This window comes from Ursus maritimus, unplaced genomic scaffold (genome assembly GCF_017311325.1).
Source record: "Ursus maritimus isolate PB19 unplaced genomic scaffold, ASM1731132v1 scaffold_25, whole genome shotgun sequence".
NCBI lineage: Eukaryota > Metazoa > Chordata > Mammalia > Carnivora > Ursidae > Ursus > Ursus maritimus.
Genome location: NW_024425008.1, coordinates 13,247,967 through 13,272,833, shown reverse-complemented (window position 1 = coordinate 13,272,833; position 24,867 = coordinate 13,247,967). Strand labels below are relative to the sequence as shown.

Genomic DNA, 24,867 nt, shown 5'->3' with positions numbered 1-24,867 from the left:
ATAAATAAAATCTTAAAAAAAAAAAAAAAAAAAAAAGAAGTTAATAAGAGCCGAGCCTCCAGACTTGGTACCCCCGCCACAGAGGACGGACCGGCCAGTGCCATGCAAAACTGCTGCTCCCCGTGAGAAGCGACACCTCCGTGTACCCCCCGAGCGACCAGCCTTCCTGCACCCGGAGCCACTGGACCCAGAAGAGGCCTGGCAGAAGATGATGGGAGCCTGGTCCGCAGACTGGCCCCGTGCCTGCGGCCCTGCCGAAGCTGGTGGGTGGTGGTCCGCGGGGGCAGACCAGGTGCCCCACTTCCTGTCGCGGTGCAGACGTAGGACATTTGCGACCCTCTGCTAACAAGAACGAACGGCTCTAAGCACACTGAAAGCCATCCTAGAAATGCCACAAAAGCCAGAGCGCCAGCCTCCCGGTGCACCTTGCACCCCGCACAACCCAAGGAGGGTAGTTCGATGAAGAAGGGGAGCAGCGCCAGGAGTGGCGAGCACCTGGAAAAGCAGAGGAGAGGGGAGCGCGGCTGGAGCAACGAAATGTCAGGGTCACTGTCACCTCCTCCTTCCACAGAGGGAGGGGCTCAGGCTGACCACAGTGATGCGCCTGCCCTAATCGCCCAGGGCCCCGGTGGGCAGGCTCGGAGCAGACTCCCAGGCTCCTGCTGCCCAAAGGCACAAACAGCTCTAGACGGGTGCTTCTCACACCCGGGATGTCCGCAGGTGGCCTGCAGGCCTCATCGGAAGCCCAGGCTGACTCAGCAGGTCCGGGACGGGGGCTGAGACTCTCTATTTCCAACCAGCGCTCGGGGGATGGCCATGCCGCTGGCCCGTGGACCACATGCTGGGTGGCAGGATCTAGAAGAGACCTTAGGATTTTAGGCCTTTCTCCCACTCCAATGACAGGCTCTGTGCATGGCAAAAAAAAAATCAAATGATCACTATCCATTGGCCCTTATTTTTTTTAAAGATATTATTTATTTATTTGAGAGAGAGAGAGAGCAGGGGGAAGAGCAAAGAAAGAGAGACAAGCAGAGTCCATGCCAAGTGCAGAGGACGACACGGGCTCGATCCCACGACCCCGAGATCACGACCTGAGATGAAACCAAGAGCCAGACGCTCAACCAACTGAGCCACCCAGGTGCCCATCAATTGGCCCTTTTATTTTAATTTTTTTAAGATTTATTTATTTATCTGAGAGAGAGAGAGAGAGCACAAGCAGAGGTAGGAGCAGAGGGAGAGGGAGAAGCAGACTCCCCACAGAGCGGGGTACCCGAGCTTGATCCCAGGGCCCTGAGATCATGACCTGAGCCAAAATCAAGCCGGATGCTTAACGAACTGAGCCACCCAGCACCCCTCAGTTGGCCCCTTTAAAGTATACATCACACCACATCCCTGAAAACCCTTCCACTAGCTTATATGTCATCTGACATCCACTCGCACCAACAACAAGGACTCTGAGCTCATCTACTACTTCTCCCTCCCTTCCCTTACTCTGTTCCACCCACCCAGGCCTCCTTGCTATTCCTAGACCAGGCCAGGCCCCCTTCAGGACCTCACGGTTGCTGTGTCCTCCACCTGAGGAACTGGTCCTCTACATATCTACCTGCCGTCATCTCTCACCCCCTTCCGGGAGGGAAGCCTGCGCCGGCCATCGGGCTTAAGGTCCCACCCCCGCCCCTGCTTCATCCTTCTCCGGCGCACGTATGACTCTGTGCAGACCATACGTGTCATTTACTTTGCTCCTTGCCCATCTGTCCACCAGCCAGCCCCAAGAAGGCGAGGACTCTGTCTGTTTGGTCCACTGCCATGTCTGCTCCGGTGTGTGGCACATAACAGGCACGTAAATATATGTAGGATGAGGGAAAAATTTAGTTTTTAATAAAAATGTGAAAGTACCAGCCATCACCTCACAGGCTTCAGTGATCACCTGCTTACATCTAATATGCTATTTTCCAATCTGGAAAAACTACTTCTTCAATATTTCAAAAAGATCCGTTGTTAGACTGTGGGAGATATTTTTATCTTGTCATGCAAGTAGGGGCTTTGTGGAGAAAGGCATCCCCCAGGTTTTCCAGCTCTCATTCACCATTCAGCCCGGATTCCTCCTCCTTCCTCCTCATGGGACCCACACAGACAAGAGGCAGATCAAAATTGGCAAGCAGACCTCCCCAGGAGAGGGGCCTCCCACTCCGACACGCAAACGCGGAGGATTTGAGAATAGCTAGAAAGCAGGGTGGGGATTCCTCCTTGCACACAACGTAACCGGGAGGCTCGGAAAGGTAAGTGACTTGTGCAGGGTCTCACTGCCATTCGGTGGTGGGGCGGGGACGAGAACCCAGGTCGCCTAACCCCCACCACTCTTTGCCCTCTGCTGCTCTTTCTACACAGCATCTGGGATCTGGGATCTGGTCTGAGAATGGCTTCAGTTCCAAGACCCAGGACAGGGGTCCTGGGGAAGTCTCGCGATATCCACAGAACCAGTGAAAGTCAGCTCTTCCCCGGACCCACCCGGCAGATCCCCTGAAGGCTCTCCACAAGCAGAGCGGGCTGCACATCCGGCGGAAGCCCGGGACCCATGCTGCTGCGCACGTCGCCAGCACACATCCTCAGTCAGTGCGGGGCGAGTGGGAGCTGTCCCTAAATGCCCGGAGTGGCCGTGGTCATGGCCACGGTCACATTCACAAGGACATGTTTGGAGCTTGGAGGTTGTGACTTTGAAGTCGGAGATTGAGCTGAGAGACCAAGGTCACAGCACCTGCCTCTTCCCAAAGGCCACTTTCACTCCTGTTCCGTGCTGGACGTGCACACCTGGCCAGAGAGGCCGGGGGCACTCATGAGTGTCCACACTCACTTGACTTGACTCACATTCAGATCATCCCGGGGTTGGGGTTCTCAGAAGACCCGCGTGGATTATAGTTCACATTATAACTCACATTCACTCACAGCTCAGTTTGCCCGAAGATGCTGGACCTAAACTCACCCAGGCTTAATGAGGGTCTGCAGTCCTAAGAGTGCAGACTCTCAGAGGCAAAAAGGGTAGTCTGCTGCTTTCTCAGAACAGCACAGCCCTGTCTGCCTACTGCACAGAACCAACAATTACGTCTGCATCCCTCCAGAGCAAGGCAGGAAGCCATAGCGAGGGTAGTATGATCAGCTGCTGGAAAGACTTTTCCTCTACCCTCTTAGGTTCTGTACCTGGGGCCTGTACATTAAGCTGACAAACAGATTAAAAGGGGGAAAAGCAAACAAATTTTATGTGATATTAACATTCTTGTGTGTCACAGGGGGGCTTCACAGAAGGAAATGTAAGCCCCAGGTGGTTAGACCCAGGGGTTTATACACCATTTTAACAAAGAGGGATACATTGTGGAGAGGTGACAAAGCAAAGGAATGAGGGATTTGTGGGGAGTGACTAGGAACTGTGTAGGGGAGGTAAGTGCTATTGGAGTAAGGCTTCTTTGTACAGACCCATCTGAGCTTCAGCTCCCCAACACCAGTGCTGACAGCATTCTCCTCCTCCTGGTCCGGGCAGGCCACCTGCCTCACAGGAAATGTATGTCCTTCTTTTGGGGCGGGGGGGGGGGGGGCAGAGAGCCCTTCCTGTATCAGCTGTTTCTCCAGTCCCTTCAGCTCACAATAATCAATACGCCAAAGTGGCAGGTGTAGGGACCCCCTTCAGGAGTGTGACGCAAGGGCTGTCGGTTGGCCCAGGGATAGACCTTCACATGTCAGAAGTAGTTCAAGTGAAATATAAGAAAGAAACTAAGCAGTTACAGCCTCCCCAACCCCTACATCCCAAATGCAGCTTCCGTGCTGTCTAATGCTGGCTGCAATACACCATTTCGAGTTTGTTTCTGTATCTCAAAACCTTACCCTCTGTTAGCCCAACTATGATGATCTCCCACTCTTTCATTCCCTCCTCTCTCTCCCTGCCTCCCTCCCCCCCCCCTCACACACACACACACACACACACCCCTCCACTTAGGGAAAAGTTGGTAGCATTTCCAGATGAACTAGAAGGGAGGGGACATGGCTTTATCTTTGTTTCCTCCAGCGATTGTGGAAGGATTGCTGGAGAACCAGGTGAGGATGCTGACCACGGGAGACAAGATAATAACTAGCCCAGGCAGAACAGAGGAGACGATGCTAGAAAAGGAGAAAAGTGGTGAGTGAGGGAAGAAGAGGGTGAAGAAGGGACAGAAGCTGTCCTAACAGCCTGTAACCAAGCACTCCATTCCCATCCCACAGGGCTAGAGCTGCCGCTGGGGAACAATGCAGCCACATTCAGCACCTCGCTGTGCTTTTCTGCTGCGGGTCTCAAAGGGAGCTGGCTATTGTAAATGGATTTGCCCTTGGCCTCAGCATCAATCAGACTTGAGACCTTAACATCTGCCAGTATAAGCTCATGGCTGTCCTCACCTCCTCCCTGGGGCGGACCTCTGTGTAAATCACATTCTGGGACAACAGCAATGTTACCTCAATTAAGTGCAATTAAACAGCCAAAGAATGTTCCTTACCACACAATCTCAGAGCAAGATCCTTAAACCTTGGACATGGACAGCATCTGCTGTGACCAGACTTTACGGATACGGAAACCGGGGCCCAAAGGGGTTGGTCAAGGTCACGTAAGTTGCGAGGAACGGAGCTTGCGCCGATTGTCAGGGCAGCCCTCTTTCCACTACTCACACTGCCTAGAACAACTACATTTAATTTTAGTTCATCACACATTCAGCTTGCGCTTTCGAGGAATTTTATAGTCCCCACTCCATCTGTGCGTTTTGCCATTCTAGTAGCTTCCCTTTATTCAGTGCTTCCCATGTATCTCTCTGTTGCGCTCTCCGTAAAAGAAGAGAGGTCCACGAGTGGAATCAATCGTCATCTGTTTGTTGTTTCGACAGCACGGAGATGCCGAAACATTCACAGTTGAGCGTTATCCCGTGTTATTCTGAAAAGGCCAGTTCCGGATCGACAATCCTCTTTGGATAAGGGCAGAAAAAGATTTCTTCCAGGATTTACAGCCACCAAGAAGAAGGTCACCATTGTCAACGTACAGCACACGCTGTCATTTAATAATGAGAGGTATTAGGTTTTACTTTTCCAAAGTGCTTCGAATACAGTGAAGGCCATTTAGGCTGAAAGCAACCCGTCAGGATGCATTCTTCGCATGCACCTAACTGTTCAAATAGCATGTGCGGTGACAAGTTCAAGGTTCGCTTTTGAGACAGCCGGGTCATGAATGCCAAGGGTGCCAAAGTGCCACAGAAACCAAGGCAGCAGCCCGGGGTACCTGAGGAGCGTGGCAGGGGCCATCACTGTGACAGCGGGGTGGCCTCCGGGACCCAGGAGCAGGTGCGCTCGTTGCTGCCAGAGAGCCGGTCAAAAGCCTACACCCCTGGAAATGGCTGCAGGGTTTTCAAAATGCCACTGGGCCTGAACAAAAACACAGCATCCAAATTGTCCAAATTAAGGAACCACTTGTTACAGATTAAGGGTTGATTTCACCCCACGTTGTGCATCTTGGGGGACGCAGAGCACACGGCACTATTGTTTGTGGAGCACCTACACACAGAAGGGCATTTTATTTGTGTGCAGACACTGTGCGTCCAGAGATGGCTATCTGTGCAGATAAATGCTTCAGGGCCTCTGAGCTTTAGGAAAATGGAATCTGGCTACAGTTCCTTCTCTCTCTGCTCTCTCTGTTGCTTTAATCTTTTATATCCTTACAGAGGCCAGATGGAAATGCATGCTTCCACTCTTGTAAGGTGTAGACATAAATAAGCAAACGAAATTTCAAGGATGAACACACGCTTAGTATTCTACATCCAATAACTTGTCTTTCTGCTGCGACATCCATTCTGACTCCCTGTGATTAAAATACCACTGAGGGCTCGGGGACCTAGAACAATATTTAGTGGCCTCCTCGTGCATGCGAAGCTCGGCGTGAGGCACCAAGTATCAGGTTTCCAGTAGCTCTGCAAAGCAGGCACTCTGCAGAAAAGACACTCAGGCCAGCATTCCCTGGTCCTAGTCTCTGCCTGGAACTGCTCACCGATCCACAGACCCCGGCCGGCTCTCCTCTACACTCTCCCGGCCCTGATTTTATCACTTGACGTCCTGTTTGTGCTGATTCTCTAGGATGAGTCACATTTGGCCACCACCAAGGCTTCCCTGAAACAGGTGATGACTAGATCCTCTACCTAGCATGCACCCCAACCAAATGGGTTAGTGTTCCTCACTCCCTGGGCAGGGCACCGCTCTAACAAGGTGAAAGATTAAAGAGATGCATGTCAGTTTCACGCCTTTGAGAAGTTTATGATCTCAGTGGGAGCGCAAACACAACCACACAAGATGGCATGTATCAAAGGAGTGACACAGAGGAGCCTAGAAGAGAAAAAAAACTAAGACCAGTCAGGGAAAGCCCCACAAGGGATATGACCTTATACAAGTAGATTTCAGACAGGGGGGTATTTCAGAAAGAAGAAAAGCATTCATTCATTCATCTGTTCGTTCATTCAGCAAACAGGATTTCACATTTACCATGTGTAATAAGGTATAGGTTATTTTAACTAATATCCAGCCAATACACGAACGAGCTTACAGGAGATGGTACGCACCCCAACATCTATAATGCAGAGACAACTGTGACAAGAGCCGGAAGAACATTGTAGGAGCCTCTACTTACTTTGGAAACTGTTCCTTCTGCCATCTACCCTCCCAAATACCATGATCAACAGAGATAAGTCTGGATGTTAAACAAATGAGCCAAAGATGACCCAGGTGTATTGACCCCTAGGTTGTCTATTTCTTCACTGCACTCTGAGACCTGTTAGCTCAAAAGTCTGCTGGTGCCAAACGCAAATTTTTGCACATCCAATTAATTTTTTAATAGCTTGGACAAGCGGATTTTTAGCTATTTAAAGCCTGCCTGTTTTACATACCTTACAAAACCACACCCAGCATCTGCTAGCCATTGATAAGATAGAACCTTGTGGTTTTAAGCCCCTAGGTCACCACTGCCCTTTGGAGCTCCCTGACCTAGACCCTCCCCAACAAGCTGGTGAACAACATCACTGGGACCCATGTGAGACCCTCTCCAATTACCCTCTCCCTGGAGTGACCCTCTCCTCCTCAACCCTCCTGCTAAAGTCTCTGGACAGAGTCCTGCTCTCAGGGGCATGCCCCCTGCAACCCCAGGAAAACCTGCCTAAGTATTGCCCAGCAAAGCTTGTGTATACTACTGCCACCTCGTGGGTGTATCTTCTTCCTTGATCAGCCCCCAGAGCCCTCAAATGCTCTACACCAGGCTGCCATGTTTATAACCAGGGCACCGTGCTCCCCAGCCTAGACTGACTGGAGGCGCAGCACAGACCTGACCCAAGCCCAGCCAAGCAGATTATCTTCTCAGGAAGAGAGAATCAGATTCAGAAAATGAAAAATGACAAGTCAGACACCCAGGTCTCCTTATAATAAACGTTCCCCCATTCCAAGAAAAACTAAGCTTGTTCGCAGGGGTCTCTGTTACTTGTAATAAAACCTCGTTAATCCAAAAATATAAATGGAAAGGCCCAGCATAGGGAGAGATGACTTAGAGTCGTTGGCAATTGGGGAAGAGCTTGTGTAAGAAAAGAAACAAGAATTGGAATGAGCTCATCCCAAGCAGTCATCCACAGAGATGTGAACGAGCACGGCTGCCCTGCTGAAAGGGAAGGTGGGCCAAGCTAGAGGAAATGGTGAAGCTGGAGGGGTAACTGAGGCCAGACAGGTAGACTGAGCCCAACCGGGGATGCCTGTGGTGCTCAAGGGCAAGCCACAGGATGCCAATACACCTGAAGGAAAACCACGTTCTTCGCTTCCCTGAAGTTCTGAGGTGTGTGTGCTAATGCTGGGAGCGCAGTCCTAGCTGTGCAGCTGAGGTGACGTACTGTCACTCATTCTGCCTCCCTGACCCTCAGGAAAGCTAGAAAATTATAGAGAAAGGGGTGTGAAAAAGAATGCAAGGGCAACCGGCTTCCAGAAGTACTGACATATCACCATCTCTGAGTGAGGAGACCGCCATCATGGGCGGCAGCGGTCTGCCGAAGCCGTCGGAATGAGGCAGAAATTGTGAAGGTGGTGTTTAGGACATTCTGGCTGAAGGTGCTGAAGGCGGTTTGGAGGGGGAGAGCCTGATGCCAGAAAGTCGGGGGTAAAGGGATAAAGCCTGCCCTGAGGTGATGAGACCAAGGGGAATGGAGACACTAGGCACACAATCCCTCAAGGAAGAGCAGGAGTCAAGACTGGAACTGCCCAGGGTAGGAGGGAGGCAGCAATGTCATCACTGTAGGGGTGAAGCCAAGGGAGATTTAAGAACCTAGAGCCAGGGACAGAGCTTTAAAAATTCAGGAAAGAGGAGGGTTTTGCTTTTTGAAATAGCGAAGTAGTTTCTAACAGACCAATCCTTTTGAAAATAACTACTGACCTTAGCTTTTAAAACCAAACAAATGAGCAAAGAAACAGATAAAAATACGACCTGATTGCAGTAAGAAGCAAAAACTATAGGGGAGTCTACACTCGAACGAAGGGAAAGGTGATGGGTGGATTTTATGTTTTTTAAGAAAAAAACTAATCAGTGCCACATGGGGCTCTTAAAACAGAGCCAGAACACCCAAGGTACTGGCTGGAAGAACCAGAAGGCAGAGTCCAGGGCAAACACAGCAGCTATAAAGTGAGGGGTAAAATCCCAGGAAGGAGAGAGCCTGAGAGAAGGAAGCCCCAAGTCTTGTGTAAAAATTCTGCCTCAATCTGTAACCATCTGTGTGTGGGGAAGATTACAAGAAGATAAGCTAAGGCTACACAAAATGTAAAGAGATTTAGCTGCTGCCCAACCACCAAAAAGACAAGGGCTGGAGTTACAGTGAACTCAAGATAACTGCCTAAGGACACAAAACAAGACAAATCAATGTCTTTTAAGAATAACAGAATCCAGGGGCACCTGGGTGGCTCAGTTGGTTAAGCGTTCAACTCTTGGTTTTGGCTCAGGTCATGATCTCAGGATCATGAGACAGCCCTGTGTCAGGCTCCATACTCAGCGTGGAGTCGGCTTGAGGTTTTCTTTCTCTCTCCCCCTCTTTCTCTGCCCCTCCCTGCCACTCAGGCAAGTATGTGCTCTCACACTCTCTCTCTCTCTCTCAAATAAATACATAAATCTTTAAAAAAAAAATAAGAGTCCAGAGTCTCTACAATATATCATTCACAACATCTGGGTTATAATCTAAAATGTCTAGACATGTGAAGAAACAAGAAAATACAGCCTGTACTCAAGAGAAAACTCAAAAGCAATCAAAAAGACTGACCCCAAGATGACACACATTAGAATTAACCGACAAAGATTTTAAAAGCCTATTAAAACTATGCACATGATACCTCAGCACAAAAATCAATACACATGACAAACAAAATACACTCATAATGACAAGAACCAAATGGAAAATTAAAATCTGAAATGTAAAAATCTCCTGAATAGGCTTAAGAGCAGAACAGAAAGAACGGAAAACAATCTATAAACTCAAAGACAAAACAGACTTATTCAGTCGATAGAACAGAGAGAAATAAAGACTGGAAAAAATGAGAACCTTGGAGACCTATGAGACTGACTATCTGTCCATGTTTAGCAATTAAAGTATAAGAAGGAGAAGAGAGAACAGGAGAGAGAAAGAATGAGGCACAAAGATTATCTGAAGATACAATTTCTCAAATTTTGTTAAAGACATAAATTTTTAGGTGGGTGGGGGATGGGTGAAAGAGATGAAGGGGATTAAAGAGCATGCTTATCACAATGAGCACCGAGTAACGTACAGAACTGCTGAATCGCTATATTGTACACCGGAAACTGATATAACACTGTATGTTAACAATACTGGAATTAAAATAAAAAACTTAATTAAAAAAGAGACATATGTTTTCATGTTTAAGTAGATCCGAAAACACCAAGCAAGGGACATATGAAGAAAGCCATGCCTGGCACATCATAGTCAAACTTTTGGGGGGAAAAAGGGATTAAGAACAACAACAACAACAACATGGTGGATGTACCCAGAAGGGGTGGAAAACACACTGGGGACAGAAAGATGACAGTAGATTTCTCATCAGAAACAATGCAAGTTGCAGGGCAGTGGAGCCACATCTTCCAAGTGCAAAAAGAAAAAAAAAAAAAAAACCTGTCAAATTTGAATTTTATATCCAGTGAAAATAGCTTTTAAAAACAAAGTGAAATACTTTTTCAGACATATGAAAACTAAAAGAATTCACTGCCAGCAGAGCAGCACTATAAATAACGTTAAAGGAAGCCATTCAGGCAGAGGGAAAGTGATACGAGTTGGAACTCTGGATATACGCAAAAGAATAAAAACCACCAGAAATGATAACTATGTAGATGAATATAAAAGACCATTTCTTTATTATTTAAATCTCTTTAAAAGGCAACTGGTTGTTTAAAACAAAAATACTAGGGCGCCTGGGTGGCTCAGCCATTAAACGGCTGCCTTCGGCTCAGGTCATGATCCCGGGGTCCTGGGACTGAGTCCCGCATCAGGCTCCTTGCTCAGCGGGAAGCCTGCTTCTCCCTCTTCCACTCCCCCTGCTTGTGTTCCCTCTCTCACTGTCTCACTCTCTGTCAAATAAACAAATAAAATCTTAAAAAACAATTTTTTTAAATAAATAAATAAAACAAAAATACTAACAATGAATGGTGGGGTTTATAACAAATAAAGAAGTAATAAAGCATAAGACAACAATAGCACAAAGGCCAGGGGTAAAGAAATAGCAATGTACTCTCTTAAAGATTCTTTTTTTTTTTTTTTTAAAGATTTTATTTATTTATGTGACAGAGAGACAGCCAGCGAGAGAGGGAACACAGCAGGCGAGTGAGAGAGGAAGAAGCAGGCTCCTAGCGGAGGAGCCCGATGTGGGACTCGATCCCGGAACCCCGGGATCACGCCCTGAGCCGAAGGCAGACGCTTTAACGACTGCGCTACCCAGGCGCCCCTCTCTTAAAGATTCTTATACTATACAGTAACTAGTACAATATAACTTGAAGGTTGACCTTGACAACGATGTATACTACAAATGCCAAAGTCACTACTAAAATAATACAAAGAGATATAGCTATCAAGTAAATAAAAACAGTAAAACAGAATCAAAAAAGAATGATCACTCTAAAGGGAGGCAGAAAAGAAAGAGTAATGAAGAACAGATTAAACAAACATGAAACAAATAATTGATAGGTTTAAACTCAACCAAATCAATAATTATATTATATGTAAATAGTCTAAATATCCCAATTAAGAGACAAAGATTGTTAAATGAGAAAAAACATAAGATTAAACCACATGCTGCTTACAAGGAAACCACTTGAACTACCAAGTCACAAATATAAAGAAATGTACTATACCAGCATTAATCTAAAGACAGCTAGAATGGCTGTATTAATAGCAAACAAAGATTTTAAATTACAGAATATTACCAAGGTAAAGGGAATAATTTCATCTAGAGGGGTCAATTAATCAAGAGGACATAACAACCCTAAATATTTAGACACCTGGTAACAGAACTTTAAAATACATGAAGAAAACGATAGAACTGTAAGGAAAAATAGACAAATCCACAATTAGAGATTCCCAGCAACCTTTTCTCAATAACTGATAGAGTAAGTAGACAGAAAATCAGGAAAGATAGGAGACCTGAACAATACTATCAACAAAATTGTTGTAATGTCAAGAACACTACACCCAATAACAGAACACTACCCATTCAAGTGCACAGGAAACATTTACCGAGATAGATCACATTCAAAGCCATCAAACATATCAGTAAATATAAAAGGATTTAAGTTATACAAATGTGTTCTCTGACCATAATGGAATTAAATTAGAAATCAATAACAGGATGATATTTGAGAAATTCCCAAATAACTGAAAAATAAATAACACATCTCTAAATAACTCATAAGTCAAAGAAGAAATCAAGAGGAAAATGAGAAAGTATTTTGAACTGAATGAAAATAAAAACAACATATTACAATTTGTAGGGCACTGCTAAAGCAGAGTAAGAGGAAAGTTTACAACACTAAGTGCTTATATTAAACAAGAAGAAAGGCCCCAAATCAGTAACTTCAGTGTCTTCTACCTTAAGAAACCAGAAAAACCCAAAGCAAATAGAAGGAAATAATAGAGAAAAAATATCAATTAAATAGGAAAAAAACCAAAAAATAGGGAAATTTCAATGAAACCAAAAGCTAGTTCCTTCAGAAGGTCAATAGAACTGCTAAATCTCTAATCAGTATTATTAGGAAAAAAGGTGGAAAAAAACATATTACCAATATCAGGAATAAGAAATGATGTTACTACGGTCTGTAGATATTAAAAGTATAATGAGTGGACAGTAGGAACAATTTTATGCCAATAAACTCAATAATTTAGTGGACAAATTCCCTGAAAGACACAAATTAACAAAGACCAATGAAAAAGAAATATATAATCTGAAAAAGCTTACATCTATTAGTAAACTTGAACTTGTAGCTAAAAATTTCCTTTCAAAAACTGCAAGCCCAGATAGTTTCAGTGGTGAATTCTACCCAACATTTAAAATAAAAATAATACTATACACAAAACTTCCAGGAAATTGAAGAAGGGAGAATGTTCTCCACTTTATTCTATGAGACCAGGATCACTCCAGTACCAAGACTAGACAAAGATATACAAGGAAAGAAAACTAAAGACAATATCTTTCAGGAATACACATACAAAAATTCTTAACAAAAAAAAAAAAGTTGAATCAATCAAATCTAATAAATGTAAAAGATAAGACAGAGTGGAGCTTATTCTGGGAGTGCAGGGTTGATTTAACATTAGAAGAATCAATATAATTCACCATAGTAACAACTAAAAATGAAGTCATATGATCATCTCAGTAAACACAGAAAAAAACATTTGACAAAATCCAGTATCTCTTCTTGGTAAAATCTATCAGCAAACTAGAAATAGAAAGGAACCTCCTCAGCTTAATAAAGAGCATCTATGAAAAAGAGGAAAAAACAAACCCTAACTCCATAGCTACCATCATACTTACAAGACAATGCTTTTCTCCTAAGATCAGGAACAAGGCAAGATTTTATCTCACCACTTCTCTTTTTTTTAGAGGGGGGAGGTGGGGTGCCTGACTGGTTCAGTCAGAAGAGCGTGCAACTCTTGATCTTGGGGTCATGAGTTCAAGCCCCATGTTGGATACACAGATTACTTAAAAATAAATATTTTTTTAAAAGATAGATCAATACAACAAAATAGTCTGGAAACAGACACACATATTTGGTCAATTAATTTTAAACAAAGGTATAAAAGTAATTTAGTAGAGAAAGAAGTTTGTTTCAACAAATGGTTCTGGGGGCGCTTGGGTGGCACAGTGGCTAAGCGTCTGCCTTCGGCTCAGGGCGTGATCCCGGCGTTATGGGATCGAGCCCCACATCAGGCTCCTCCGCTATGAGCCTGCTTCTTCCTCTCCCACTCCCCCTGCTTGTGTTCCCTCTCTCACTGGCTGTCTCTATCTCTGTCGAATAAATAAATAAAATCTTTAAAAAACAAAACAAAATAAAACAAATGGTTCTGGAACAATTTGAAATCTATATATTTAAAAAATGAACTTCAATACATACCTTGCACCATATACAAAAATTAATTCAAAATGGACCACGAGCTAAACGTAAAACTATACAGCTTTTAGAGAAAAACAAAAGAAAAAATGTTAGGCCAATACCTCTTAGATATAACACCAAAAGTGCAATCCATAAAGGGAATAATGAATAAATTTCAAAATTAAAAATATCTGTTCTTCCAAAGACATGGTCAAAAAATGAAAATATGAGTCAGAGACTGTGATAAAATATCTGCATATCACATATCTGACAAAGAATTTATATCTTAAATACATTTTTTTAAAACTCTCAAAACTCAATAAGGAGTAGATAACCAACCCAACAGTATAATGGGCAAAGACTTTAACAGACATTTCACTAAAGAAGATGTATTAATGGCAGGGGCGCCTGGGTGGCACAGCGGTTAAGCGTCTGCCTTCGGCTCAGGGCGTGATCCCGGCATTATGGGATCGAGCCCCGCATCAGGCTCCTCTGCTATGATCCTGCTTCTTCCTCTCCCACTCCCCCTGCTTGTGTTCCCTCTCTCGCTGGCTGTCTCTATCTCTATCGAATAAATAAATAAAGTCTTTGAGAAAAAAAAAAAAGAAGATGTATTAATGGCAAAGAAGAACACGGGAAAATGCTTAACAACATGAGTCAGTAGGGAAATGCAAATTAAATTTGCATATGCAAATGAGATGCATCTACTACACACCTAGTGGAATGGCTAAAATTTATAAGGATCATACCAAATTTTAGCAAAAATGTGAAGCCACTGGAGCTCTCATGTTGCTGGTGAGAATGTAAAATGGTACGAATAATTTGGGAAACATTTTGGCAGGTTCTTAAAAGTAAAACATTCCAATCTTAGGCATTTACCCAAGAGAAATGAAAGCCTATGACCATACGTATATTTGTACACAAATGTTCACAGCAGCTTTGTTTCTGACAGCCATCGACTGGAAACAACTCAAATGTCCATCAAGGGGCATCTGGGTCACTCAGTTGGTTAAGTGTCTGCCTTCAGCTCAGGTCATGATCTCAGAGTCGTGGGATCGAGCCCAACATCGGGCTCCCTGCTCAGCAGGGAGTCTGCTTCTCCCTCTGCCCCTCCTCCCCATTTGTACACACACTCTTTCTCTCTCAAATTAATAAATCTTTAAAAACAACAACAAAAAACAAATGTCCATCAAAAGGTGAATGGGAAAACAAAGTGTGATATATCCATGCAATGGAATACTACCCAGCAATAAAGAGGACTGAAGGGTTAATACATACTATACTCATGTATACATCTTACACACACGGATGAATCTAAAAATCATTACACTGAATGAAAGAAGCCAGACACGCTCCCTCCAAAAGTACATACTGTATGATTGCACTTATATAAAACTGTAGACAGTGCAAAGTAATCTATAGTGACAGATGGCAGATTAGAGGTCGCTTGCCTATTTGATAGACGGTGGGGAGGGATGAAAGGGGAGATTACAAAGGAGAAGGAAGAAGCTTTTGCAGGTGACAGGTATCTTCATTATCTTGATTGTTAGGACGGATTCACAGGTGTATACATACGTCAAAACTTATCAAACTGCACACTCTAAACACGTGTAACGTATTATATATCAAGTACACCTCAATAAAGGCATTTTTTAAAAAGATTACCTGATATCTTAAGACATGCTTCTTAAAGTTTCCCACCAAAGAATCCATATAGAAGAAAACGAGTAAACCTCTAGGGATCTGGGGACACAACCCCCACAGCAGCCAGCCACCAAAACCAAATTTCTTTAAGTCTCACACTATAACTTTTTTTTTTTTTTTTTGAGAGGGAGGGAGGGAGGGATGGGCAGAGGAAGAGGGAGAGAGAGACTCTTAAGCAGGCTCCACGCCCAGCGCAGAGCCTGATGGAAGGGTTCTATCTCACGACCATGAGATCATGACCTGAGCCAAAACCAAGAGTTGGATGCTTAACTGACCAAACCACCCAGACACCCCTCTCACACTGTATCTAATCTGTACACATTACTTCCTGGTTCACAAATGGTTTGTATTTGTTTTAATATAAACATAATGTTTAATGTTAATTACTAGTTAGATCGTGTAACACTTCCCGCCACAAATCTTCATGTTAAAGAGATAGGTCAGGAAGATGTACCCTGTTTTCTTTGTGGCATTACTTACAACTAAAGAATACGAAAAATGTTTGCAAAGTCTAGATGCTTTTATTGTCTTTCCGTACTGCTTCCCTTTCCCTCTCCTCCTCTTTTTTTCACTTTTAATTACTGGAAAACTGGGGCAAAAAAATATATTTGCCAATGTCAGATACTACTTTCCTCTTTTAAGGAAGTAACACCTAAGAATTCCAAAGGTTTGTCATTTCATCAAATTGAAAGAAAAAATACATTAGACTCTTCGTTTATTCAGGAAGGGAGCTCTTTTGGTTCTGAATAACTGAATATTCCAGAAAAACTTTTCTTGTTGTTGTTTACTTTCCACTGGATTAAACAACGTCTCAAGATTATCATTACCAACGTCAGGGTTTACTACATAGTCCTGAGGCTGTGGTAAAGAGAAGCACCCAGCTGCCTCAGTTGGTAGAGCAGGCAACTCTTGGTCTTGAGGTTTTAAGTTCAAGCCCCACGTTGGGTGTAGAAATTACCCAAAAATTTAAAAATTAAAAAAAAAGGAAAGAAAGGTGAAGAAGAACCTGCAGTGGTCTGGTGCCGAACAAGTCTCCCAGATCTCTAGGCCCATCTGTCTGCTACGCTCTCTTGAGTATTTCCAAAATTTGTTGGCAGAACACCCCAATGAATGAATCTGATTATTGGCGCTTGCTTTGTTATGATAAGCAATTTGTAAATATTATGATGCTTTTTAGGTAAGTGGTTTTAAATAAACACACGTGTCATTTTTCTCTAGAGTTAAAGGGATAATTAGAAGCTACTTTCTGGAATGGTACAGAATTGAACTCCTCTCAGCAAGTTCAACCACAGTCAGGTTGACCTCAGCTTGCCAGAGAAGATGCTGTGAGAAAGATTTACTAAGTACCGAAGAGTTCGATTTCTTTAGGACTTCCTCTTTCCCCTTGCCTCAGTGCCCGTAAAATCTCAATGCCATCCTCGGAGCGTTTACGGTGTGATGAATACCTTACCGCAGGGCTTGGCAAACGTGAATGTGGGCACAAATCACACAGAACCTGGGTAAGCGCGCAGACTCTGATTCGTCAGTCAGTCCGGGCTGGAACCTAAGATTCTGTGTTTCTGACAAGATCCCATGCTCTGGTTCCAGACAATACTTCGCAAGGCTTCACCTGCAGTGGTTCTCCAAGTGGGGTGCGTGGACCAGCAAGCAGCATCAGCATCGCCCGGCCACGCGGGAGAAATGCAAGTTCTCGGGCGCCACCTCACACCACCTGAATTGGAAGCTCTGGTGATGGCGTCCAGCAGTCCCGTATTCATTCGGCTTTCAGGGGACTCTGATGTTCAGGAGTCACTGGCTTAGAGAATGAGAAACAACGGACTGTGGCAGCTGAAAGTCAGCTCATATTTCAAAAGGTCTGCCATTCTGAGAGAAAGCCATGGAAACTTCAAGAAGAAGCCTAGTTAGAGGGACTATTTATTTTTGTTTAAGATTTTATTTATTTATTTATTTATTTGAGAGCGAGAGCATGAGCAGGAGGAGGGGCAGAGGGAGAGGGACAAGCAGACTCCCCACTGAGCAGGGAGCCCGACGTGGGGCTCCATCCCAGGACCCTGAGATCATGACTGGAGCCTAAGGCAGATGCTTCACCGACGGAGCCACCCAGCGCCCCTATAGAGGACTATTTTAAACCGGAATGTGTTTAAAGTCCTCTCAGAGACGTCATTGGTTCTATTTTTTTTTTTTTTAAAGAAAGCAAATACCACGTGAAATCCGCAAACATAGAAGCTCTCTGTTGACAAGGTACAATACGTACACACCACCAGCATAATCACTGGTTCCATTGTCACATGTTTATAATAAACATGTCACAACCATATTTTTTTTTAAAGGTTTTATTTATTTATTTGACAGAGAGAGACAGCCAGTGAGAGAGGGAACATAATCAGGGAGAGTGGGAGATGAAGAAGAAGCAGGCTCCCAGCCTAGGAGCCTGACGTGGGGCTCGATCCCAGAACGCTGGGATCATGCCCTGAGCCGAAGGCAGACGCTTAACGACTGCACCACCCAGGCGCCCCACAACCATATTTTTTTAAAACCCTCTTCCCTTTCCAAACTCCATGTTCAAATTAGAACACATGAAATTACATCTGTTCTTAAACTTTACAAACCTAAATAATGTGTAAGAACATTATGAAGCGACCAGGGAAACACAACACAGCCATTGATTTATAGCAGCAAAACAAAGGTCTATCAGTTGGGCAAAAAAATATATAATTAGGGGATCTTATTTATAACAATGTTGGCAGGCCGATTTTTACCCCACTATTTCCACCGATAACCCAATGAGAACGAGGTCAACTGGATGATTATCTTGAATCATTCTAGCACTTATCTACAGAATTTTTAAAAAAAAATCACTGTTGTAGGCAGCAGATAAAAGAGACCTTGCTATGCATGTAGGTAACAAAGACGCGAGAGCTATGTTAGATTGGATCGCAGAGAAAAATGAGAGGCCAACACGGCAGAATTCAATAAAAATGGGGGGAAATTAATGGAAAAAAACCTACATTTTTATACTCAGGCTCCCCTGAAGGTCATATAGAAAATGGAAAGTATATAAAAATTAGTATCTGTAAAAAGGGCAGTCCAGTCTAGAACATAAATAGGCATTGATCACAGCAAGGTGCTTGGGGCCACACAAACTCAAAGACACAAAATGATTCTCGTGTTTGTGCTTCATTTGTCTGCTTAGACAGCAGCTACACAACACCCGTCTTCATGGGCCACGATGGACTCTCTTCCCGCTGCCCTAAGAGAAGCATTCAGCAGCGCACAGAGCTGTTCTGAACCGCCATGCCTCTCAAAGTGGGACCCGGGGATCAGCGTCATCGGCATCCCCTGGAAACACGGATTCTCTCGGGCCCCTCGTCCACCTGTTGAATCGGAGTCTGTATTTTCACAGCATCTCTAGATTCGTGGGCACATTCCGTTTGAGGAGCACCACTCAAGCCCGCTTTGTGCTTTGGCTTCGCCTGGATCCAACTCCCCGCCCCCGGGACTTCCCAACTTTATCGCCGGTTGGTGTTGAAGTCAAGACTCCCGTTCAATCACTCCTCGAGAATGCATTGTCTGGGGGGACGTGCTTATAGGGAACTAAATGTCCTCCATCAAAGTGTATCTTATTTCAGAGTAGAAGATAGAAGGGATAGCATTACCCCTACTTTGGAAAATCCATCTCATAAAAAGTTAAGTGAATTATTCGAAGTCAAAGCTTATCCTTAGCAAAGTACTAACTAAAAACCACATTTCTTCTTATTTATGTTGTACCATACTGTCTGGCATTCCCTGGAAATCCCAAAAAGGAGAAAAGAGCTCCCACTCGAGTTGGGGTATGTGGTTCTGCTTTGCTGACTTATAATCAAGAATTAGTTCTAGGGGCACCTAGCTGGCTCCATACGTTAAGCATCTGCCTTCGGTTCAGGTCAAGATCTCAGGGTCCTGGGATCAAGCCCTGCATCAGGCTCCCTGCTCTGCGGGGAGTCTGCTTCTCCCTCTGCTCTTCCCCCGGCTCCTTCTCTCTCTCTCAAATAAATAAATAAAAAAATAAAATCTTAAAAAAAAAAAGAACGTATTTCTATTTCTTTTCTTTTTCTTCCTTCCTTCCTTTCTTTTTTTTTTTTTTAAAGATTTTTTTTATTTATGTGACAGAGAGACAGCCAGCGAGAGAGGGAACACAAGCAGGGGGAGTGGGAGAGGAAGAAGCAGGCTCCCAGCCGAGGAGCCCGATGTGGGACTCGATCCCGCAACGCCAGGATCACGCCCTGAGCCGAAGGCAGGCGCTCAACGACTGCGCCACCCAGGCGCCCCCCTTTCTTCTTTTTTTAACAGCAGCAAATTAGGGTCAAGACTTAATCCCCCAAGATACCTTGGTCAACAACGGCTCAGGACTTGGAACTTTGCCGGCATCTGGATGTACTCATTTTCTTTTCTCTTTTTGCCTACTATGAAGTTTAAAGAGAACACACTTACGCTTTCTTCTGTGATGGGGAAAAATAAAAATCTCAGGGCTCATTTTTCAAGAGAACACTGGAATGTTACTTTTTAGCCCTTAAAGAGAGGAATCTATCAAACCGAAGACTTAGTTAAGTACTCTGTGAGTCTGGCTTGAAGGACCGAGGCTTCTAACCCTAAGTTGCCATAGTAAATGGCCCTCGCTGCAAAGAACACCAGGGGAGAAAGAAATTAGTCATCATGTAGGCCAGTGGTCCTCAAACTTGGCTGTACATGAGTCTTTAGGGGAGCTTTTAAAGATCCCCATGCCCCGGCCACAGCCCAGAGCAATTAAATCAGAATCTCTGGGTGTGGAACCGGGCATCCCACTTTTTTTTTTCCCCAAACTCCCCAGGTGATTCCAAAGGACATCCAAGTTTGAGAACCAGTGAGCTGGGCAGTGACACCCACGACACCTCACATGGACTCCACAAGGTCTGTTCTGCCGGTGGCTCCGCACGTTTTATATTTACTCCTTTCTTCCCACATGCCAGGCGGCAGGATCTTGGGGGATATACTTTCACTTACATTCCAGAACCTCGTCTTCTAAAACAGATGCTTCTGTTGGGGGGAGATATATATCTGTATCTATATCTATATCTATATCTAGATATATTTTTTTTTGCAATGAGCTTCCATTTAATAAAGAAATTCTTTCTCATTCCCTTAATATTCCTTCCCATTAAAGCATAACCAACAAACAGCAGGTGAATTATACTTAAGTGGTGAGTATAGAAGACAGCTGTTTTATCTCAATGGAGCATTTTCTCTTCCTGATTCCATTATTTTACTCTGGCATGACATGCCTAATGTTTTAAGTGAGGCACGGCTTTGCTTTTCTTTCTTTTTTCTTTTCTTTCCTTTTTTTTTTTCGTTGAGGTGAAATTTCAGCTGCAAATCTACTCTAAAAGATCTTCAAGACACGGTCCAAATAAGACCACGGTAGTATTTCTTTTTTATGAGCAGCTCAAGGCTGATCACAACGTTCCTCCGAGACCACAAAATGTGTAACCCTGGCATTTTTCATGGCTATATTTTTGGCACACTGAACACAGGTCAAGACATGGAATGGCGTTTTATTTTAATTATTCTTCTTGAACCTCCTGAATCTTCAAGCAGCAATACCTGAAGGCATGCGTTCGCAGTCAGGAGATCATGTGGCCTTTTCTCACCCTGCAGTGACCCACTACAGAGAAAATACAGCGAATAAACTTTTTACCAAAGGGGTGCTGTTCACTTGTCCTTGGATTGCGACTGCCTGTGTGTGAACTGGTCCAGTATTTTCCAGACTGTCTTTTCAACAAGCAGAGCTTGCTGACTTTGCCAAACCTACTTCCTTACCTTTGTCTAGCCTGTTCTTTGGCAACTCCTCTTGACAAGCCTACCCCGCCCAAGGTCTTTCCCTTGCTCTGAACTGTCTCATGACATCTCTTCAATTTTACTCTTACCTATTCATAAGGTAGCTCTTCCGTGGAACTCCCCAAAAGGATGGCGTCGGAGTCATGATTGATTTTCTGTTAACACTGGAAGGAAGATTTATGCCTGTGCCCACAGAAACATAGAGTGTTGTAACACCCAGTCAGTACAAAAGAATTAAAGTCACATATCCTACTCCATAAATTTGGATCTATTTAATGATGAAAGACCACATTATCCAAGACAAAGATTAAACGGTGGTAAATAGTGGCACATTTGTTTGGTGCTGAGCTTGAGCCTTTCCACGACATCAACTCCTCGCTAAGGTCACTGGAGGCAAAATACAGCCCCCAGCTAAGACGTTTCGGGGGAGAGAGGGGGAGGAACGACTCGCCAACGACGTAAGAGCATTGGGTGGTAGCTCAGGGCATCGGGGTTCCAGAATCCCGCAGACTTGAGTTCCGATCCTGACTGAGCCACGAGCACTAGCCGTGGGTCCCTGGGTCAGATATTCCTCCTGTGTGACCATCCCACCTCTGAAATGCACGTGATGGCAATACTGACCTTCACAGGGTTGCTCAGAGCAGTAAGTGCTCAGAAAGCAGGGAGCGCGCGTCAGCTGTCCTCACCGCATTTCAAAGAGAGAAACGCGACCCAAACGAACCTATGAGGCAAAAGAAGTGGGTCCATCTTACAGATGAGAAAAGTGAGGCTCACAGAGATGAACTCAACCCATCCTCCACAGATATCTTTCTACAAGGCAAAAATGACTGTGTTGCTTCCTATTTGAAACTCTGGCTCCCACGACCAGAAAATTAATAGAGGCATCAAGTCCAAACTCTTTATCATGCCATAATCCCTCGATAATATTATTTTTTTCCAAAACTCAACCCCAAATCCTTCCTGCCATGAAGCGCCACAGACCCCGTCGCCCCTCCCTGCTCTGGACTCTCACTCTACCCGCACACGCTTCGCACAAGGCACCACAGCATTTTCTAGAGCACGTTGCTTTATAGCTAGGGAAGTTCGTTAAGAACAAGGCACCGTCCCACTCATCTGTGTAGGCCTAGCACCTAGCCGAGCACCGAACACCTGGCAGGTATTCCATAAAATGCCTGGTGAATAAAGGAGTGAACTGTCCCAAGCCATCCAACAAGTAATGGCGAGCCAAAGCAGGCCCCACATCTTCCAGCTTCCTGTTGGGCCATCATCCCCGGGTCCATACTCCCTTTGTCATCACGTAGGTGACATCTCAGAGAAGACCTGAGACTCAAACTCTGTTCTTCAGAAGGGACTTGCCATAAAACCTCAGGCTATGTGTTAAAAAACAAACAATAACAACAAAACTGTGTGCATCAATTTATATGTCTGTAAAAGAGGGCTCACACTTAACACTGGGCATCAGAATACACAGGAGGCGGGGAAAGAACAAGAGAAAAACCAAGTAGGTAACACTGACAAGTACCTTCTTGAAAAGTGTCTTAATCTAAAACCGTCACAATAGTAAATATAATTAGATAACAATAATAACACCAAATACCACAGTTTATTACCATCCCTTCTTCTGAGGCTTTCAATTGGAACTGAAAACACAATTACTAATTAAATTAGACAACGGGAGGTATCATTTTCCAAATGGAACCCTAGTGATATAAATGAGTTACTGCAGCTTCTCAAATTTCTCACTGTCGCTCAAAGAGGGAGTTATTCACTTGGCTAGAGTCAACTCAGAAAAACAGATCCAAGATTGCATTTGTTCTTTTATTCCAAATGCAGGTCATTTCTCTATTTTCTACATAGCTACTAAGCCACCGTCAGACCATAAAGATGCCACAGCCCAGCTCCTCCCCTCAAGGAGCTTACCACACGCTGGTGGGTGCAGAGGGGCACAGATGGCAACAAACCTAGTCGTGTCTCAGGCAAAAACAATACAGGTCTCAGGGTAGGAGATAAAAAGCAGGGGACTCACATTTCCTGCCTTGGAGGAATCTGAAAAAATGAAACAGTTTTAAAGTGGAACAGGGTGAAGCAGGAGGCTGTGATCTTTAGGGGGCCTGAGAGCATTCTGTTTTCTTCCACTTTTTCAAAAATTTCAAATGCATAGTGGAATGCACCAAGTTCATAATTTGTCTTTTCACTGAAGACTTTTCCAAATTGTACTTTTAAAGGCATTAGGAGAAAAAAAAAAAAAAGATTAAGAAGAGGGTGCAATCAAATGGAAATTTAGGAAAATTAAATAAAAATAAAATTTTAAAATTTTAAAGATACTCTTTTGCTGAAGGACATCTCGGACCTCTTAATATGCAAAGTTGAATTCAGAATCTTCTAGAAGGGGCTATAATGTGCAGTTTTGACCGAATTAATTTTTTTTTTAAGATTTTTTTTTTTTTTTTTTTTGACAGAGAGAGACAGCCAGAGAGAGAGGGAGCACAAGCAGGGGGAGTAGGAGAGGAAGAAGCAGGCTCCTAGCGGAGGTGCCTGATGCGGGGCTCGATCCCATAACACCGGGATCACACCCTGAGTTGAAGGCAGACGCTTAACAACTGAGCCACCCAGGCGCCCCTTGACTGAATTAATTTAATGCAAGACTCTTTTTAAACATCTTACAGGCTAGTGTTCTGGAAAACGCACATAGAAATTACTGGTCTAATGAAAATGATACACAAATCACTTCCCCCTTTTTATTTTAAGGACTCTGTCAGACTAAAAGAAAAAGGTGGGTGCCTAGAATGGAGAAACAAAGGGGGAATTGGAGCTAGGACCGATAGCAAGAGAAAGATTTTTAAATTATATAAACACAACTTTGGTCTTACTCTCCACTTACACTGTGTGACTTTGGCTTAAAAACTGATTAAACATTTGGGGTGCCTTGGTGGCTCAGTCAGTTAAGCATCTGACTCTTGGTTTCAGCTCAGGTCATGATCTCAGGGTCATGATCTCTGGGTCATGAGATCGAGCCCCATATTGGGCTCCATAGTGGACAGGAGTCTGCTTGAGAGTCCCTCTCCCTCCCTCTCTGCCCTTCCCCCTGCCCACAAGCAAACTCTCTCTCTCCCTCTCTCTCTCTCTCAAATAAATAAATAAAATCTTTTTTTAAAAAGTGATTAAACTTTCTCAGCCTGTTTCCACATCAGCCAAATGGGAATAATGGCATTACCTGCCCCTATGAGTGAGTGAGGGCATTTACTGAGTCAAATGCTTGCTTGGCACAGAGCAAGCCTTCCATGTTCAGAGAGCATCGCGGGGGACACTCAAGGGGTGACAGAGAGAGACGCACTAGGGGTAGTCCACCATGGCTGTGTCTTCTTAGGCTAAAATGAAATAAACCCTATGGAAAAAGAAAAAGAAACACACCAAAATGGAAGAGAAGTCCGAAGAAAAGTTTTCTCAAGACAGATTTTTAAGGAAATTAATATAACATGAAATTACAAAAACAAGTGCGCCCAGCTGTTTCTACTTGTCTATGAAATCTGATCTCCAGATACCACGATGTATCTGGAGAACAAAGAAAATGCAAAGAACAGCAGGATAAACACTTTTAGTTGTGTTCTCACTTCATTTCTTCCAAGTGGTGTGTACAGCACAGGCGTGGA

At 44.2% G+C, this 24,867-nt stretch overlaps 1 protein-coding gene across 11 annotated transcripts in view; it reads right to left on the bottom strand.

Moving 5' to 3' along the window:
- The window catches only part of FOXN3 (forkhead box N3), a 386,468-nt gene that overhangs the window by 290,518 nt on the left and 71,083 nt on the right, over positions 1–24,867 (bottom strand). For 5 of the 11 annotated variants that reach the window (XM_040641548.1, XM_040641545.1, XM_040641557.1 and 2 more), the window contains one exon: positions 21,307–21,938. The exons of 2 other annotated variants lie outside the window; for them this stretch is intronic. The gene's annotated coding sequence lies outside the window, so the exon portion shown is untranslated. Of the gene's footprint in view, positions 1–21,306; positions 23,093–24,867 lie in introns of those variants that run through there. 4 more of the 11 variants (XM_040641547.1, XM_040641552.1, XM_040641550.1 and 1 more) reach the window with 3 other exon arrangements.